General features: G+C 34.5%; 1 pseudogene across 1 annotated transcript; it reads left to right on the top strand.

Moving 5' to 3' along the window:
- Nucleotides 1-17,552: 17,552 nt before the first annotated feature.
- LOC149562190 (pentatricopeptide repeat-containing protein At4g13650 pseudogene) lies at nucleotides 17,553-20,135 on the top strand (annotated as a pseudogene). The gene has a single exon (XR_016363486.1). The product of XR_016363486.1 is annotated as a pentatricopeptide repeat-containing protein At4g13650 pseudogene (transcript).
- The last annotated feature ends 294 nt before the right edge of the window (nucleotides 20,136-20,429 follow it).

Raw genomic sequence — 20,429 nt, 5'->3', positions numbered from 1 at the left:
ATTTATTATGAATATTAACAAGTGCCATGGCCCATGTAATGGCTTGGTACTCACTACTTAGCAACTTGCCTTCATAATAATTATTATTATAATAATAAAAATATATTTCATATAATTATAATTAATATGAATTTTGAAATTCAATTAGATTGATTGATTGATTGGGAGTTGCAAATTAGGTTAGTAATAATTAGTTATATAAACAAACATTGATTATTGTAGTTAGTAAAGACACAATTGATATTAATCATAAGATAAATTATATTATAGATATTTTGAAATATATATATCATAAGATCAATAATATTAATAATTATCGATATTTGATATATTACAAATAATTTCTTTTTGCAAATTTAAGATATTTAATTATCACATTTTAAATAAAATTAATAAAAACCAAAAAACAACCCTTAAAAATGTGAGCATTTATTTTTAAAAGAATTAAATAATAATATCTTCTTAGCTCTATATTGTTTTAAAAATAATTAATATAATGTTTCTATAACAGAGCAATACAATAGTTCGTATTAGATATATACAAAAAAAAAAAAATGAACGCAATAGACTATAGTATTGCCTAAAAGGCAAGTACTAATAAATCATGAATTTTAAGCAAAGGCAATTGCAATAGTAAATGCTAGTTATTACAATTGACACGTCTTCTTTCTAGACAAAATTTTCAAAATTGGTTGAGCATTCCCCAAATTTGCTCGAAATTCATCTTGGGTCATTGATCTAAGTTGAACAAATGGAGATCATTTTTTGTTTCTTACAAGTAATCATCATTAGCAATTATTGATGGGGGACATGTGTAAACATTCTAGAAGTGTTTTGGAAATTTGGGACTAGAGGTTAACAAATGAATCATTGTATTCACATTATAATTAGTTTATTGTAATATTAGTGAGGCAAAATATGTATTCCTCCCCTTGTAATATTAGTGTAACCTCCCCTTTTTCCTCCATTTTCAACTTTAAAGCCTTTCTATTTGCTAGAGTTTTGCTGATATCATGCATCACAAGATTGTTAGTGGGGGCCTTTCGGTTTACCATACCATCTTTTTTGACCGGGGAGGAGATGGTATCAGATGAGTCAAATATTAATTACATGTTAATTATTAAACCTCAATATTTTAAGTTTGATTCAATGTTAAATGTTATATTATGTTTCTTACAAATTTATAGGAAAATTTTAAAAAAGGCAAATCATTAAAACAGAACAATAAAACACAATTTTAAATGGAAATGTGAATTTTTCATTGTTATTTAAAAAAAATTACAATTTATAGCTAGATGTATGTACAATGATTGTCATTTGATATATAACAAAATATAAACCAAACAAAATGTCAACAAGGGTGATGAGCCTTGGGAAAACCCTAGTGATTTTCTCCCACATCTATGTAGAAATCATCAGACACGATTATGTCTATGAATTATTGAAGCTAGTTGTTGCCCTCCACTTCATCTAGATAAATTTTTTTTAAAAAAAAATCACTACCAATTTGCACCCATTTGCTATGGTGCTTCAACTGCCCAACATTTAGGCCAAGCATAAATGGTCACATGGATACATTCTAACCATGAGGTTGTAGAAGTTTGTGGAGTTCACTTGCATAAGGGATCCCCACCCTTGATTCTACATGAACATTAACTTTAATGTCATTACCCAGGTAGTTTGATGTAAAGGTTTTCCTGAACAACATCATAATGTTGACCCTTTTTACCTTGAGGTCAAGGAGAGAGGCCATAAAATGAGACATAATTGTCATGTTGACATGGTACATGTTAATTTTTTCAAGAAACTCATGACTGAGCACCATTTTAACAACATGAAAGTTGAAAGGCTTGACTTTATTGCAAATTGAGTGGAGGTTTTCATTAGGGACATCACCTAAAATGACCTCCTGCAACTCTTCCAATTTGCATGTGAGACAAATTGGACTATCCATCTTGATTCTCAATTAATTTTTTTCCCTTGAGCTAACGTTTGATTCGTGAAAAATTTATACATTTTTCTAAAGGGGGGTTTCTTAAATTTATCCCTGCTTATTATTGTAAAAGAACTAGAGTCGAAAAGAAAACATCGTGCCACATATATATAAAAAAGAGGTTTCCTTTTCATAATATTCTATAGCAAAAGTGATTGTGGTTTCCCTAAAAAAGGGAAGCGAGAAGCTTTTAACCATTACATTTTATAAAATAATTGATAGTACATTTTACAAAATAAACCCTAAACCAATGATTATTTGTGTAACACTTCTTCTATCCTTCAAAACATCCCAAAAGTGTTGAAGTTCTAGGTTTCCTATTCCACTGCATTTGTAATTTGTTCTTCAAAATTAGTAGGGTCAAAACCCATTTTAGTGAACATAGCTCGAAGGTCCACCTTTTCCTTCTCCTTTTCTAGCTCTTTCACAGCGTCCCTAGGATTAGCAAAGAGAACTTGGGAAGCTTCCATAAGCCCAATAATAATATCACTTTGCTCCTCATCCTCATCTTGAGTCAAATCTGCATTGACAACCGGGCTTGAATTTTAATTTGATGATCCCTCTACCACAAGTTGTCCCAATTCTGGAAATCAACTATGTTTTTGATAATGGCAAGCAAGATGTTTGCATTTTAAAGAATCTTTTTTTGACTAGTTCCCATTTTTCCATAAATGCAATAGGAAATTCCACATACGTGTCATCTTTATGATACCCCTCTTTCTTATAAATACTCAATTTATATATTGATTGTAATCTTTTGGTAATCTGACAACTGATTTGATAACCATACAATCAATTTCTAGTCTTCGATTCATTTAGTAATCATGTCGTTTTTAGATGATATGACCTTATTTATTGTCTTGAAGTGCACATTGGCCAATACATTATATATATTATTTAGAAGGGAAAAATCACCTAATACAATATATATTTCTCTAGTACATAGGGAAATTTGTGTCATACTATACATATATTTTCCATTACAAGAGACAAAATCGGTTGGAGAAAAATTGCCTCTAAAATAAAACTTTTCCCAACATTGAAAAAAAATCACGAATATAAATTATTTTTCCCATGAAACTAATGTTGGATTCACTATGAATTTATAAATTTTTCATATAGGGGGTTTCTTAAAGTTATCCCTACTCATGTTAAGCTTCCCAACTGCCCTCACTTAGGTGTGAGCCTCTCAAAATCAACAATTCTAAAAATAGACTATTTAGTAATTCTTAAATGTATATATTGAAAATAATTTTATAATGATCAATAGAAGAATGAAGATACATAGATTATCTTTCAAGATTTATGAATAATCTTTTGTATGTTTAATGTATTTTTATGTGTACTAAAATTGAATGAAATAAAGAAAATGTAGGCACTGACTATCCTCTAGATAGAATGCACCAAAAGGCAAACATTTTTTCTTCTTCAAATCTCTAAAAATACAGATTTTTGTTCTCAAATTTCAGAGACTTGAATAAGGTTGAGGTTTCGTTTGAGACGTTTGGCCTAAAATAAAGTATTAACCATTGATATTAAATCATTAGATGGTAGATGAATTCTATGTGCATGTTGGAGATATGACACATGATACATATAAAATGTGTTGGTACCAATACCAATACCAACAATTTGAAACATTTCCCAAAAAGCCATCACTTCAATTATGTAATTCAAGTTTGTGTGTGTACTATGTACCCAAACTTTTAATTATAATAAAATAACTATTAAGTATAAAATTAAATTAAGATTCATACAAGTTCTAAAAGTAATAATCAAATGCATCATTCTATTACTATAAAAGAACTAGAGCTGAAAAGAAAACACCGTACCATAGAAATATCAAAAAGGGGTTTGCTTTTCATAATATTCTATGCCAAAAATGATTGTGGTTTCCCCAAAAATGGGAAGTGACAAGTTTTTAAACATTATCTTTTATAAAAATTTTGATAATACATTTTACAAAATAAACCCTGAATAAACAATTCTTCCATCCTTCAAAACATTCCAAAAGCATTGATGTTCTAGATTCCCTATTCCACTGCATTTGCAATTTGTTCTTCAAAATTAGCAGAGTCAAAACCCATTTTAGTGAACATACTAGGATTATCAAAGAGAACTTGTGAAGCTACCATTAGCCAAATAATAATATCACTCTGCTCCTCATCCTCATCTTGAGTCAAATCTGGATTGACAATAGGGCTTGGATTTTAATTTGATGATCCCTCTACCACATGCCATCCCATTTTTGGCAATCAACTATGTTTTTGATAATGAAAAGTAGGATGTTTTGATTCTAAATATTGTTTTTCTTGACTAGTTTCTATTTTTCCATAAATGCAACAAGAAATTCCACATATGTGTCATCTTTTTCATACCTCACTTTCTTATCAATACTCTATTTAATAGGGATCATAATCTTTTGGTAATCTGACAACTAATTTGATAACCATATGATCAGTTTCTAGTCGTTGATTCATTTACTAATCATGTCATTTATAGATGATATGACCTTATTTGTTGTCTCGAAGTGCACATTCACCAATATTATATATATTTTTATTAGAAGGGAAAAATCACCTAATATGATTTTTTTCTTGTACATGGGAAAAATTGCATCATACAATATATATATATATATATATATTCCATTACAACGGACAAAAATCAACCAGAGAAAAATAACATCTAAAATAAATTTTTTCCCAACTTTGAAAAAAAAATCACCAATAGAAATTATTTTTTCCTCAAAACTAATGTTGGATTCACTACGAATTCATAATTTTTCATAGGGAGGGTTTCTTAAAGTTATACCTACTCATATTAAGCTTCTCATATTTAGGTATGAGCCTCATAGAATCAGCAATTCTAAAAATAGACTATTTAGTAATTCTCAAATCTATATATTGAAAATAATTTGATAATGATCAATAGAAGAATAAAGATATATAGATTATCTTTCAAGAATTATGAATAATATCTTGTATGTTTAAAGTATTTTTATGTGTACTAAAATTGAATGAAATAAAGAAAATGTAGGTGCTGACTATCCTCCATAAAATATGCACCAAAAGTAAAATTTTTGCTTCGTAAATCTCCGAAAATACAGTGATGTTTTCTCAAATTTTAGAGACTTTAATAAGGTTGATGTTTTGTTTGAGACTTTTGGCATGAAATAAAGTATTAACCATTGATATTGAATCATTGGATGGTAGACAAATGTTACATGCATGCCAGAGATATGACACATAATACATATAAAAAGTGTTGGACCCAATACGAATACCAACAAGTTTGAAACATTTCCCAAAAAGCCATCACTTCATAAGTGAAATTCAAGTTCGTGTGTGTACTATGTGCCCAAACTTTTAATTGTAATAAAATACTTACTAACTAGAAAATTAAATTAGGATTCACACAAGCTCTAAAAGTAATAATCAAATACATCATTTCATTACTATAAAAGAACTAGAGTTGAAAAGAAAACAACGTCCCATAGAAATATAAAAAATGGGTTTTCTTTTCATAGTATTCTATACCAAAAATGATTGCGGTTTCCCTAAAAAAGGGAAGTGACAAGATTTTAACCATTATATTTTATACAATTTTTGATAATACATTTTACAAAATAAACCCTAAACCAACGATTCTTAGTGTAATGCTTCCTATATCCTTTTAAACATCCCAAAAGTGTTGATGCTCTAGATTTCCTATTCCACTGCATTTGCAATTTGTTCTTCACAATTAGTAGGGTCAAAACCCATTTTAGTGAACATAGCTTGAAGGTCTGCCTATTCTTGCTTCTTTTCCATCTTTTTCATGGTGTCCCCAAGATTAGCAAAGAGAACTTGTGAAGTTTCCATAAGCCCAATAATAATATCACTTTGCTCCTCATCTTCATCTTGAGCCAAATCTGGGTTGACAATAGGGCTTAGATTTTAATTTGATGATCCCTCTACCACATGCCCTCCCATTTTTGGCAATCAACTATATTTCTGATAATGACAAGCAAGATGTCTTCATTTTAAAGAATGTTTTTTTTGACCAGTTTTTATTTTTCTATAAATGCAATAGGAAATTCCACATACATGTCATCTTTTTGATACCTCACTTTCTTATCAATACTCGACTCAATATTGATTGTAATCTTTTCGTAATCTGACAACCAATTTGATAACCATACGATCAATTTCTAGTCATTGATTCATTTGATAATCATATCATTTCCAGATGATATGACCTTATTTATTGTCTCGAAGTGCACATTCGCGAATACATTACACGCACGCAAGCAGGAACACACACACACACACACACACACACACACACACACACACACACATTCATTAGAAGGGAAAAAGCACCTAATACAATATTTTTTTCTAGTACATGGGAAAAATTGCATCATACAATATATATATTTTCCATTACAAGGGACAAAATTGACAGGAGAAAAATAACCTCTAAAATAAAACTTTTCCCAACTTCAAAAATGAATTCACCAATAGAAATTATTATTTCACCAGAAACTAATGTTGGATTTACTATGAATTTATAATTTTTCATAGAGAGGGTTTCTTAAAGTTATCCCTGCTCGTGTTAAGCTTCCCAATGGCCCTTATTTAGCTGTGAACCTCTTAGAATCAACAATTCTAAAAATAGACTATTCAGTAGTTCTCAAATGTATTTATTGAAAATAATTGTATAGTGATCAATAGAAGGATGAAGATACATAGATTATCTTTCAAGATTTATGAATAATCTTTTATATGTTTAAAGTATTTTTATATGTAATAAAATTGAATGAAATAAAGAAAATGTAGGCGATGACTATCCTCCAGACATAGTGAACCAAAAGTCAAATTTCTTCTTCTTCTTCAAATCTTTGAAAATACAACGATGTTTTCTCAAATTTTGGAGACTTGAATAAGGTTGAGGTTTTGTTCAAGATGTTTTGCATGAAATAAAGTATTAAGTATTGATATTAAATCATTGGATGATAGACAAATGTTACGTGCATATTGGAGATATAAAGTGTTGCACCCAATATGAATACTAACAAGTTTGAAATATTTCCCAAAAAACCATCACTTCAAATATGTAATTCAAATACGTGTGTGTACTATGCACCCTAACTTTTATTTATAATAAAATACTTACTAACTAGAAAATTAAATTCGGATTCACGCAAGTTCTAAAAGTAATAATCAAATACATCATCTCATTATTATAAAAGAACTAGAGCCAAAATGAAAATACCGTGCCACACAAATATAAAAAAGGTGCTTGCTTTTCATAATATTCTATACCAAAAATGATTGTGGTTTCCCTAAAAAAGGGAATTGACAAGCTTTTAACCATTAAGTTTTATAAAATTTTTGATAATATATTTTACAAAATAAACTTTAAACCAATGATTCTTTGTGTAACGCTTCTTCTATCATTCAAAACATCCCAAAAATACTAACGTTCTAGTTTTCCTATTCCCCCATATTTCCAATTTATTCTTCAAAATTATTAGGGTCAAAACCCATTTCAGTGAACATAGCTTGAAGGTCTGTCTTTTCCTCCTCCTTTTCCATCTCTTTCATGTAGTCCCCAAGATTAGCAAAGATAACTTGTGAAGCTTCCATAAACCTAATAATAATATCAATTTGCTCCTCATCCTCATCTTGAGTCAAATATGGGTTGACAATAGGGCTTGGATTTTAATTTGACGATCTATCTACTATAGGTCGTTGGCAATCAACTTGATGTAGGAGCATCCAGAGGTATAAGGGCAATCCTGTGTCACCCAAAAAAATGTACTTAGACTTAGTTTCTATTTCATGTGTTTTCATTTTTGGACACCCATTTGGGTCAAATAAAGGTTCCAACTCTCACAGTTCCACTATTAGTGTGCTAGAAAATCCAGAAAAAATAGGAGCATGTAATTGGGCCATCATTTTGGTAAACTAGAAGGTGTGAATTGGCCAGATGAATGTAACTATGATTTAGAGTATTCCAAAAAAAGAATCAGGTCAAAAGGCCCCACGGTTTGAAAGTTATTGCAATTTTTCAAGTTTTGGAGACCTCCTAAGAATGCTTCAAAGTCAGGTTAGGGGCATTAAATGACCTCAAAAAGGGCCAAAAAATGGGGGACAAGAAAAGTTGTCCATAGGGCTATAGAGCACTTTGAGAGCTTTCCAAAAGTGTAAACGGTTCGTCAATCGGAGCTACGGTTCAAAAGTTATGCCTCCCGAAAGTTCGGTTATCGTTTTTGGATTCTTCTAGATTTGCGCCGACTTCTAACGCAGCTTCTGGAGCCTTCTATTTGGTCGGTGGATGCCTACTAGCACTTTCTAGAATGTATTCCTAGTCCTTAACCCTCTGAGGTCTATTTAAAAAGATTCCTGGCATTGTAAAAGGCAGTTCAGAGTGGAGTTTGAGAGGAGGTACTGAAAGGAAAAATCATCTCCACATTTATGCTATTGTAAGCCCTTAGGGCATGTTTTGAAGTTTATTTTCTCTATACTGAATGTACTAGCTTATTTTTCAATTAATACAATTTTCCTTTTTCTGTTGTGTCCATTCTATTCTTGGGTTGTGTCCCCATCAAGTGGTATCAGAGCTAGTTTTCCTGAGTGTGTAGACAGAGCGCCGACTATGAGGCAGTTTGCACCAGGACTATGTGGTTGTGGGTTCGAGTTAGAAGATGCCTCCATGAAGAGAGCGTGGCGAAAGGGCCAAAGCTATTAATCCTGAGGAGGTTAGAGCCCTCCAAAGGCAGGTACAAGCATTGCAAGAGGAGCTCCGTAGAGGAGCAAATGTTGCCGCAGGTGACGACAGTGAGGATGACAATGAAGAAGAAGAAATGGGACCAGAAGGGAATTTGATAGGGAAGTTCTGAATCATGTAGAGGAAAGGCTTTTAGGGCCATTACTAAGTTTGGGAAAAGACCTACAATTGAAGTGGGTGTATTTTTAGGAAATCTGAAACCAGATGAGTTGATTGATTGGATCAATGAACTGGAAGAATACTTTGAGTATGAAGATATCAGGGACCTAGATAGGGTTAAGTTTGCAAAGGCCAAACTGAAAGGCCATGCCAAAATCTGGTGGCAAGAGGTTCAATTGGAAAGAAACAGAAGAGGAAAGGAGAAGATCACAAGATGGGATCGCATGGTGGACAAATTGAAGAAGCAGTTCATTCCTGTGGACTACGAGCTTGATTTGTTTAAGAAGATGCATGTGTTAAAGCAAGCAGGAAGATCAATCCAAGAATATACAGAGGAATTTTACTGACTCTTGATTAGAGCGGGGCATGCAAAAGCAAATAAGGAGAAGGTTGCTCGTTATATCAGTGGGTTGCGACCTAGCATCTAGGAGGAATTAAGTCTGGTAAGAATGACCAGCGTTGAAGAGGCATACCAATTTGCCCTACGAGTTGAAGAGAAGCTGAATAAAAGGTTTGAAGGAAGACAAAGAGGGCGCGGTCAAGGAGGAAGGGGAAGCGGTAGATCATCTGGAGGCCGCAATGAAACCCAAAAGAAAAATGAAGATGTGGGTACTAGCAGGAACCAGAAGAATGAGGGTTTCAACCGATCCCATGATCAAGACTTTGGAAATCAGAGAGGAAGAGGTAGAGGACATGGACAAGGAAGAGGAGGCTTCTGTGGTACCTATTTCCATTGCAATGAAGAAGGTCATCGTGCCTTTGAATGCCCTCAACGACAAGGAAGGATAGATAGGAGAGTTGAGGGCCAAGCTAGGGTTGCTCATGTGGATGAGGATGCACAATCATCACATTTAGAGGATGCAGAAAGAGGAGAGACCTTGGTAAATGAAAGAGTCCTACTAAGTGGTGAGATTGAACTAGGACAACAGAGGAGTTTGTTCCGTACCAGATGCAAGTGTGAGGATAAATGTTGTGACATGATCATTGATGGTGGTAGCACTGATAACTTGGTATCAGAAGAGATGGTCTCTAAGCTAAAGCTCAAGAGGGAGAAACATCCCCAGCCCTATCAGATTGCTTGGGTAAAAGATGATCATAAGGTCCTGGTAAGTGAACAATGTTTAGTGAAATTCAAAATTGGGAGTTACCATGATGAAGTTCTCTGTGATGTTATTCCGATGGATGTTTGCCATCTATTGTTGGGTAGACCATGGCAGTTTGATAGACATGCAGTACACGATGGACATGAAAACACATACTCTCTGACAAAGGATGGAGTTCACCACAAATTGAAGCCCATGAAAAAGGAAGGTGAAAAGGTATGTAGCAGTGCTAGGATTTGTCTTGTTGATGGAAGGAAGTTTTTAGATGGCATGAAACATCAACATATGTGCTATGCTTTGATTCTTAGGAAAGATAAAGAAGGTAGTAGTGAAATACCACTTGAAGTTTTAGATTTACTAGGTGAGTTTGGAGATATTATCTATGATAATGTTCTAGATGGGTTGCCACTAGTAAGGCAAATCAGTCATCAGATAGATTTAATCCCAGGAGCTAGTATGCCTAACAAGGCTGCTTACAGGATGACTCCTACTGAAGCAGAGGAGCTAAACAGACAGGTTCGGGAGCTGTTGAGGAAGGGCTTGATTCGAGAGAGCTTGAGTCCATGTGCAGTACCTGTAGTACTCGCACCAAAGAAGGATGGAGAGTGGAGGATGTGTACAGATTCTCAAGCTATAAATAGGATAACCATCAAGTACCGGTTTCCTTTGCCAAGGATGGATGATCTTATGGACTGCTTGAGTGGAGCTCAATACTTCACAAAGATAGATCTGAAGAGTGGTTATCACCAGATATAGATTCGAGAAGGAGATGAGTGGAAAATAGCCTTCAAGACCAAGGAGGGTCTTTATGAGTGGTTAGTCATGCCCTTTGGATTGACGAACGCCCCAAGCACCTTCATGTGGCTCATGAATGAGGTACTTAAGAAGTTCTTGGGAAAATTTGTTATTGTCTATTTGGATGATATTTTAATTTTCAGTGAGACTTTGGAAGAACATTTACTGCATATTTGTAGTGTCCTTGAAAGGCTAAGGGAAGAGAAATTGTTAATTAATCTGAAGAAGTGTATCTTTGCAAAAGGGGAGTTAGTCTATTTGGGGTTTGTTATATCACCTGAAGGTCTCAAAATGGATCCAGAGAAGGTAAAAGCCATCTTGGAATGGCCTACTCCAAGGTCTGCTACTGAGGTAAGATCATTTTATGGTCTGGTTAGTTTTTACAGGAAGTTTATTAAGAATTTCAGTGGCATATGTGCACCCCTAACTAATACAATAAGAGGGGATAGAAAAGAGTTCAAATGGACTGCAGTAGCTGTGAGAAGTTTTGAATTGCTGAAGAAGAAGGTAACAGAACAACCTATGTTAGCACTTCCAAATTTTAGAAAGGTTTTCTAGGTGGATTGTGATGCCACTGGCAGCGCTATTGGGGCTGTATTAAGCCAAGAAGGTAAGCCTATTGCATATTTTAGTGAAAAATTTAATGATGCAAAGAAGAAGTATTCTGTTTATGATCAAGAGTTCTATGCAATAGTTCAGGCCTTAAAGAAATGGAGGCATTATTTATTGCCAAAGGAATTTGTTTTGTATACCGATCATCAGGCATTACAATACCTAAATAGCCAAGGTAAATTAAATGAGAGGCATATGAAGTGGGTAGAGTTCTTGCAGAATTATACATTTGTGTTGAAGCATAGAAGTGGAAAATCTAACAGGGTTGCAGATGCACTAAGTAGGAGACAGTTGTTGCTTACAGTAATGCAGGTTGAAGTAGTTGGGTTTGATGAACTCAAGAATTTGTACCCCGAGGATCCTGATTTTGCTAAAGCATGGAAAGCTTGTAAAGAACCTATTGTTGTAGATAGAACTAAGTGGTTAGACTATTTGATTCAGGATGGCATGTTGTTCAAGGGTAGTCAATTGTGCATTCCAAGGAGTTCCATGAGGGAAAATCTAATTAAGGAGAAACACAGTGGAGGGATGGCAGGACATTTTGGTCAAGATAAGACCATTTCCATTCTTAGAGAACATTATTTTTGGCCTCAAATTTCACAGGATGTGAAGAAGTTTGTATAGAGTTGCCAGGTTTGTCAAGTTGCCAAGGGGTTTAGTCACAATACTGGCCTATATCAGCCATTGCCTATTCCATCAAGGCCATGGGAGGACATAAGTATGGATTTTGTTCTTGGATTGCCAAGGACACAAAGGGGTAATGACTCAGTATTCGTGGTGGTTGATAGGTTCTCCAAAATGGAACATTTCATTCCATGCCACAAAACTCATGATGCTGTCCATATTGCAGACCTGTTTTTCAAAGAGGTGGTAAGACTACATGGTCTTCCAAGGAGTATAGTTTCTGACAGAGATACTAAATTTGTGGGTATTTCTGGAGGACATTGTGGAAAAAGTTGAGAACAGACTTGAAATTCAGTTTCACGCATCACCCACAAACTGACGGCCAAACAGAAGTCTGGGCAATTTGCTGAGATGTTTAGTTGGGGATAAACCCAAGGGATGGGATTTGATTCTACCACAAGCAGAGTTTTCTTACAATAACTCTATAAATAGGAGTACTGGAAAATCACCATTCCAAATTGTATATGGGAATAGCCCAAGGACTGCAACAGAATTGAGGAAGATAGAGCAAGGGGAGAGGACAAGTGCTAAAGTAGAAGAATTTGCTGAACATATCAAGCGTCTACATGAGGAGGTTTAGGCACACATTACCAAGATGAATCAAGAGTATGAAGCTAGGGTTGATCAAAGGAGAAGACATAAGGAATTCCAAGTAGGGGATCTAGTCATGGTGCACTTACGAAAAGAAAGATTTCCAGCCGATACTTACAACAAGCTGAAAATGAAGAAATTTGCCCCCTGCAAAATTTTGAAGAAACATGACTCAGGAAATGCATATGAGGTGGAGCTGCCAGTTGGTATTCACATTTCTCCCATTTTCAACATTGCAGATTTAACAGAGTATCATGATGATGGTGCAGATGAGGAGCTGGTTTTAGAGCCATGTCCGATTCCTGCTTCTAAGAAGGAGGAGATAGAAGACATTCTAGATCATCGTGTGGGTAGGAGTACTAGAAACAAGCAATATGAAGAGTATTTGGTCAAATGGAAAGGACGACCGATCAAGGACTCAACTTGGATTTTAGCAGCTGAGGTTTCCCATTTGGGATTTCCTCTACCATTCATAAAGTGACAGGATCACTTTTCAATCTACCCTGGGTGTCTGATGCAGGAGCATCTAGAGGTATAAGGGCAATCCTGTGTCACCCAAAAAATGTACTTAGACTTAGTTTCTATTTCATGTGTTTTCATTTTTGGACACCCATTTGGGTCAAATAAAGGTTCCAACTCTCACAGTTCCACTATCAGTGTGCTAGAAAATCCCGAAAAAATAGGAGTATGTAATTGGGCCATAATTTTGGTAAACTAGAAGGTGTGAATTTTCCAGATGAATGTAACTGTGATTTAGAGCATTCTAGAAAAAGAATCAAGTTAAAAGGCCCCACGGTTTGAAAGTTATTGCAATTTTTTGGGTTTTGGAGACCTCTTAAGAATGCTTCAAAGTCAGGTTAGGGGCATTAAATGACCTCAAAAAGGGCCAAAAATGGGGGAGGAGCGAAGCTAGTCCATAGGGCTATAGAGCGCTTCGAGAGCTTTCCAGAAATGTAAACGGTTCGTCAATCGGAGCTACGGTTCAAAAGTTATGCCTCTCGGAAGTTTGGTTACCATTTTTGGATTCTTCTAGATTTGCGCCGACTTCTAACACAGCTTCTGGAGCCTTCTATTTGGTCAGTGGATGCCTACTAGCACTTTCTAGAATGTATTCCTAGTCCTTAACCCTCTGGGGTCTATTTAAGGAGATTCTTGGCATTGTAAAAGGCAGTTCGGAGTGGAGTTTGAGAGGAGGTACTGAAAGGAGAAATTATCTCCACATTTATGCTATTGTAAGCCCTTAGGGCATGTTTTGAAGTTTATTTTCTCTATACTGAATGTACTAGCTTATTTTTCAGTTAATACAATTTTCCTTTTTCTGTTGTGTCCATTATGTTCTTGGGTTGTGTCCCCATCACAACTATGTTTTTGATAGAGGTAAGCACGATGTTTGTATGTTAAAGAATTTTTTTTTGACTAATTTCCATTTTTCCATAATTGCAATAGGAAATTCCACATACATGTCATCTTTTGGATACCTCATTTTCTTATCAATACTCGATTTTATACTAATCATAATCTTTTGGTAATATGAAAATCGATTTGATAACCATACAATGAATTCCTAGTCGTCGATTCATTTAGTAATCATGTCATTTGCAGATGATATGATCTTATTTGTTTTCTCCAAGTGCACATTCACCAATACATTATATATATATTTTCATTAGAAGGGAAAAATCACCTAATACAGTACATATTTTTCTAGTACGTGGGAAAAATTGTGTCATATGGTATATATATTTTCCATTACAAGGAACAAAATCGTTTTGAGAAAAATCACCTCTAAATTTAAGCTTTTCCAAAATTTGCAAAAAAATTGCCAATAGAAATTATTTTTTCCCTTGAAACTAAAGTTGGATTTGCTACGAATTTATAATTTTTTCATAAAGGTGGTTTCTTAAAGTTATCCCTACTTGTGTTAAGCTTCCCAATTGCCCTTATTTAAGTGCGAGCCTCTTAGAATCAAGAATTCTAAAAATAGACTATTCAGCAATTCTTAAATGTATATATTGAAAATAATTTTATAATGATCAATAGAAGAATGAAGATACATAGATTATATTTTAAGATTTATGAATAATCTTTTGTATGTTTAAAGTATTTTTATGTGTACTAAAATTGAATGAAATAAAGAAAATGTAGGCATTGACTATCCTGCAGACAGAATGCACCAAAAGTCAAAATTTTCTTCTTCTTCAAATCTTCGAAAATATAGTGATGTTTTCTCAAGTTTTAGAGACTTGAATAAGGTTGAGGTTTTTGTTCGAGATGTTTGGCCTAAAATAAAGTATTAACCGTTGATATTAAATCATTGGATGGTAGATGGATGTTGCGTGCATGTTGGAGAGATGACACATGATACATATAAAAATACCAATACCAACAAGTTTTAAACATTTATAAAAAAACCATCACTTCAAATATGTAATTCAAGTTCGCATGTGTACTATGTACCCAAAGTTTTAACTGTAATAAAATACTTACTAACTAGAAAATTAAATTAGGATTCACACAAGTTTTGAAAGTAACAATCAAATACATCATCCTATTACTATAAAAGAACTAGAGCCCAAAAGAAAATATTGTGCCACAGAAATATCAAAAAGGGGTTTGCTTTTCATAATATTCTATACCAAAAATGATTGTGGTTTCCCTAAAAATGGGAAGCAATAAGTTTTTTACCATTACATTTTATAAATTTTTTGATAATACATTTTACAAAATAAACCCCGAACCATTGATTCTTTGTGTAACACTTCTTCTATCCTTAAAAACATTCCAAAAGCATCAAAGTTCTAGTTTTCCTATTCCACCACATTTACAAATTGTTCTTCAAAATTAGAAAGGTCAAAACCCATTTCAGTGAACATAGCTCGAAGATCTTCCTTTTGTTGCTCTTTTTATAGCTCTTTCATGACATCCCTAGGATTAGCACAGAGAACTTGTGAAGCTGCCATAAGCCCAATAATAATATCACATTGCTTCTCATCCTCATCTTAAGTCAAATTTGGGTTAACAACAGGGCTTGAATTTTATTTTGACGATCTCTCTACCACAGACCATCCCATTTCTAGCAATCAACTATGTTTCTCATAATGGCAAGCAGGATGTTTGCATTTTAAAGAATGTTTTTTTGACCAGTTTCCATTTTACCATAAATGCAATAGGAAATTCCACATATGTATCATCTTTTTGATACCTCACTTTCTTATCAATACTCGATTTAATATTGATCGTAATCTTTTGGTAATCTGACAACTAATTTGATAACCATACGATCAATTTGTAGTCATCGATTCATTTAGTAATCATGTCATTTGCAGATGATATGACCTTATTTGTTGTCTCAAAGTGCACATTCGCCAACACATTATATATATATATATATATATATATATATATATATATATATATATATATATATATATATATATTCATTAGAAGGGAAAAATCACCTAATACAATCTATATTTTTTCTAGTACATGGAAAAAATTGTGTCATACAGTATAATTTTTTCCATTACAATGGACAAAATTGGTTGGAGAAAAATTGCTGCTAACATTAAACTTTTCCGAATTTTGAAAAAAAAATTGCTAATAGAAATTATTTTTTCCCCTGAAACTAATGTTGGATTCACTACGAATCTATAATTTTTTCATAGAGGGGGTTTTTCTTAAAGTTGTCTCTGCTTGTGTTAAGCTCCCCAAATGCCCTTATTTAGGCGTGAGCCTCTTAGAATCAACAATTCTAAAAATAGACTATTCAGTAATTCTCAAATGTATATATTGAAAATAATTTTATAATGATCAATAGAAGAATGAAGATACATAGACTATTTTTCAATATTTATGATTAATCTTTTGTATGTTTAATGTATTTTTATGTGTACTAAATTGAATGAAATAAAGAAAATGTAGTCGCTGACTATCTTCCAGACAGAATGCACCAAAAGTCAATTTTCTTTCTTTCTTCAGATCTCTAAAAATATAGTGATGTTTTTTCAATTTTTTTGCTATTTTTGATTATAAAACATATAGATCATGAAGAACAAATGCTAAAAGTTTAAGTAAAATCTGTTGTGTTTTCAATTTTTTCAATTTTGGTCAAAGGTGCATTTTGTTAGGTTATCTTGCATGTTTCATGAGTCATGTATTCTCCCTACTGATTGATGTATAATGTATTTTGATCCCAAAAATGGAAAGAAAAATAAAAATCTAGTATTCAACATAATTCTTCAACTTTCATTTTTTAAAATCTAAATAAGTGATTACAATTTATAATTTATATTTCCTTTTATTATAAAGTTTATCCTATTAACTTGATTTAATTACTTTATAAAATAATATATTATCTCAAATAAAATAGGTTCAAATAGCTCCATGTTCAAATGTCCTATAATTTCTACTTAAATTTTAAAGAGTGGAAGTGTTCTAATGTTAGGGAGAGAAGATAAATTGAAATCTTTTCTTATTATAATGGAGCAATAACTACTTAAAAAATAAAAAAGGGTAAAGCCCATGCAACTCTAGCTTAAATTTTAGTATCAATTTGTAAAGGTGGAGTCATGTTATTTTCCCATTAATTGCTTAATGCCAATCTTGTTTAAATTTAAGTAACTAGATTATTTCCATACGATTTTTAAACACATGAAAAGAACAAGAAATTTATCCTACTTTGGTAAAACAACCACTAACAAAAAAAAAACAGCAAAGACTTTGTAAAAAGAGGAGATTGAAATAAACACTAAAGGTTATTTGACCAAAAAACTACCCATAATTTCACAAATAAATTTTCTCTTTTTAATTTGGTTCTTATTGTTTCTCAATAAAAAATTTCGACAAAATTTACTGTTAGAAGATTTCATTTAAACATTCATTTTTTTCCTAGCCAAAATAGGCTGGTTAACTTACTGAAGGCCCGTGGTTTAAGAGTGGAGGAGGGGGGAGTTGTGTCCGTATAGCCTTCTGTCATCCCTCTGTTGTAGCACTTTCTGCGACAAAACCATACAGACACTTGCTCAAGCTGATCCATCCATGGTTGAAGTTCAAGTTCAAACAGAGAACCATTTGTATTAGCTGACACAATCTTTTCATGGAGATAAGAGTTCATCGAAATTAAGTTTGCAGAGTGGCTGAAACAATAAACAAGGACTCCAAGGAAGTGGGTATGTTGTGGAAGGAAGTGCTTCACACAGCCAAGGTAGATTCACAAATCTATGTTAAACTTGTGCAGTATTGTATTCGACTGAAGTCGTTGGCCGATGGGAAGAAATTCCATACCAAGGTGATTCATTCTGGGTTTCAATCGGATGCTTTTGTGCAAAGCATTCTTCTGCATATGTATGTCAAGTGCGCAAGCGTTTTGGATGCGCGCGATGTGTTTGACAAAATGCCTGAACGAAACGTGGTCGTCTGGACTACCATGATTGCAGGGTACGTTCAGAACGGGTATTATGAAGAGGCTCTGAGATTGTTGAGGCAAATGATGTGGGAAGACGTCAGGCCAAATCAGTTCACATTGAATAGTATTCTTACAGCTTGCACTAGTCTCACCATTTTTTTGGGTGGGAAGCAGGTCCAGGGTTATGTTGTTAAGAGCGGATTTGAGTCGGATGTGAGTGTGGGCACTGCGCTGATTGATATGTATGGGAAATGCAATACCGTAGAGGATGCACGCCGAGTATTTGACAAAATGCCTCAGCGAAATTTGATCGCCTGGACGTCCATGATCGCTGGCTGTTCTCATAATGGTTTTGAGGAGAAAGCCCTGAAACTATATAGCCAAATGCTCGGATCCGGAATAGAACCTAATGAATTCACTTGTACTTGTGTTGTCGGGGCGTGTGCCATGTTAGTAGCTCCGGAACAGGGCAGACAACTCCATGCCCATGTCATCAAATTAAGGTTTAACTCAGATATCCATGTAGGAAATGCACTTGTTACCATGTATGCTAAATGTGGAATACTGGAAGATGCACTTCAGGTGTTTGATAGAATGCCTGAACGAGATTCAGTTACATGGTCTGCAGTGATAACAGGTTGTGCTCAGAATAGGCAAGGAGGAGAGTCCTTGATAATGCTCCGTCAGATGCAGGAGTTGGGATTTCAATCAAATCAATTCACTTATGCTAGTGCCCTTGGCGCTTGCGGTAGCTTGGCATTGCTTGAACAGGGGAAGCAAATTCATGCTATCTGCGTTAAAAACATGTATTGGTCAGATGTGAAAGTGGAGAATGCTCTTGTTACCTTGTACTCTAAATGTGGGAGCCTGGGGGAAGCGCAAAGTGTGTTCAAAAGAATTTCTGTGCGAGATGTGGTTTCATGGAATGCGATCATTTCTGGCCATGCTCAGCATGGCCGAGGCAAAGAGGTTTTTAAACTGGCTGACCAAATGCAAGGTTCAGGTATAAAGCCAGATGACATCACTATGGTTTGCTTACTAGCAGCATGCAGCCATGTGGGACTTGTAGATGAAGGGCTCGTTTACTTTGATTCCATGAAAGATGACTTTGGTATTACACCTAGGCTGGAACATTACGCTTGTATGGTTGACATCCTTGGTCGGGCTGGCCGCCTAAGTGAGGCAGAGGAAGTCATATCGAAAATGCCATTTAAGCCCAATGCATTTGTATTGAAACCCTTGTTGGGGGCATGCTGTATTTATGGAAATATTGAGTTGGGAAAGCTTGTTGCAGAAAGAATTCTTGAGTTGGAACCGGAAGATCCATCAACATACGTTCTTTTGTCAAATCTTTATGCTGCATCAGGAAGGTGGGAGGAGAGGGAAAAGATAAGAAAATTGCTGGACAACAGAGGACTGAAAAAAGAGCTTGGGCAGAGCTGGATTGAGGCTGGGAGCAGAGTGCATACATTTATTGCAAGAGATAAATCTCATCCCCAAACGAAGGAGATCTATTCAGTGTTGAAAGAATTAACCAAGCAAATGAAAGAAGCAGGGTATGTGCCCAATACAAGCTTCGTGTTGCATGATGTAGAGGAAAAGCAAAAGGAGCACTTGCTCAACTATCATAGTGAAAAGCTGGCAATTGCTTTTGGTCTCATTAGCACACAACCCGGAAAACCTATCAGAGTAGTCAAAAACCTTCGCATATGTGGAGATTGCCACACTGCTGCCAGGTTCATTTCCAAGCTGGTTAGGCGAAAAATAATAGTGAGGGATACACGCCGTTTTCACCATTTTAAGGACGGGATATGTACATGCAGAGATTACTGGTGATCATAGTGATTGTGTTTGCCTCTTTGTGCGATACTTGGCATTGGAAGAAAACAACATAGAAATTTCACAGAAATTCCATATTCTTGGAAGAGAGGTAAATGAGATCACATGTTCAAATCTTGCAGGGTAAGACATGTATATCTCTCTTAAATGAAGTTCAAGATAATTATACTATCACAAACCATCCGTCATTAAAATAAAATTTAATTGTTTGATACCATAAATTATTAAAAAAATTCATTTCCATTATTATTATTAGTCAACGCCACTCCCATCACGTAAAGGTTGCTGATTTACCTCAATACATTCTGCACTTAACCAGAACAAACTACTATTCCCAAATCATGATCACATCGCTAGAAAAGGAAGGTAAGGTCACGCTCTTATCCAGTTGTAACGAGGGCAGATGCATCTCCACCTTGAACACCATTCTTCTCCTGTTCGTCGTCCCCCGCTGCAAGCCCTGTATCTTCTT

The sequence above is a fragment of the Cupressus sempervirens genome, chromosome 4 (assembly GCF_028749045.1).
Source record: "Cupressus sempervirens isolate cs-2001-9-10 chromosome 4, ASM2874904v1, whole genome shotgun sequence".
In the NCBI taxonomy this organism is placed as follows: domain Eukaryota; kingdom Viridiplantae; phylum Streptophyta; class Pinopsida; order Cupressales; family Cupressaceae; genus Cupressus; species Cupressus sempervirens.
Note: the sequence above shows the minus strand (reverse complement) of the source record. Positions and strands in the feature narration are given on the sequence as shown.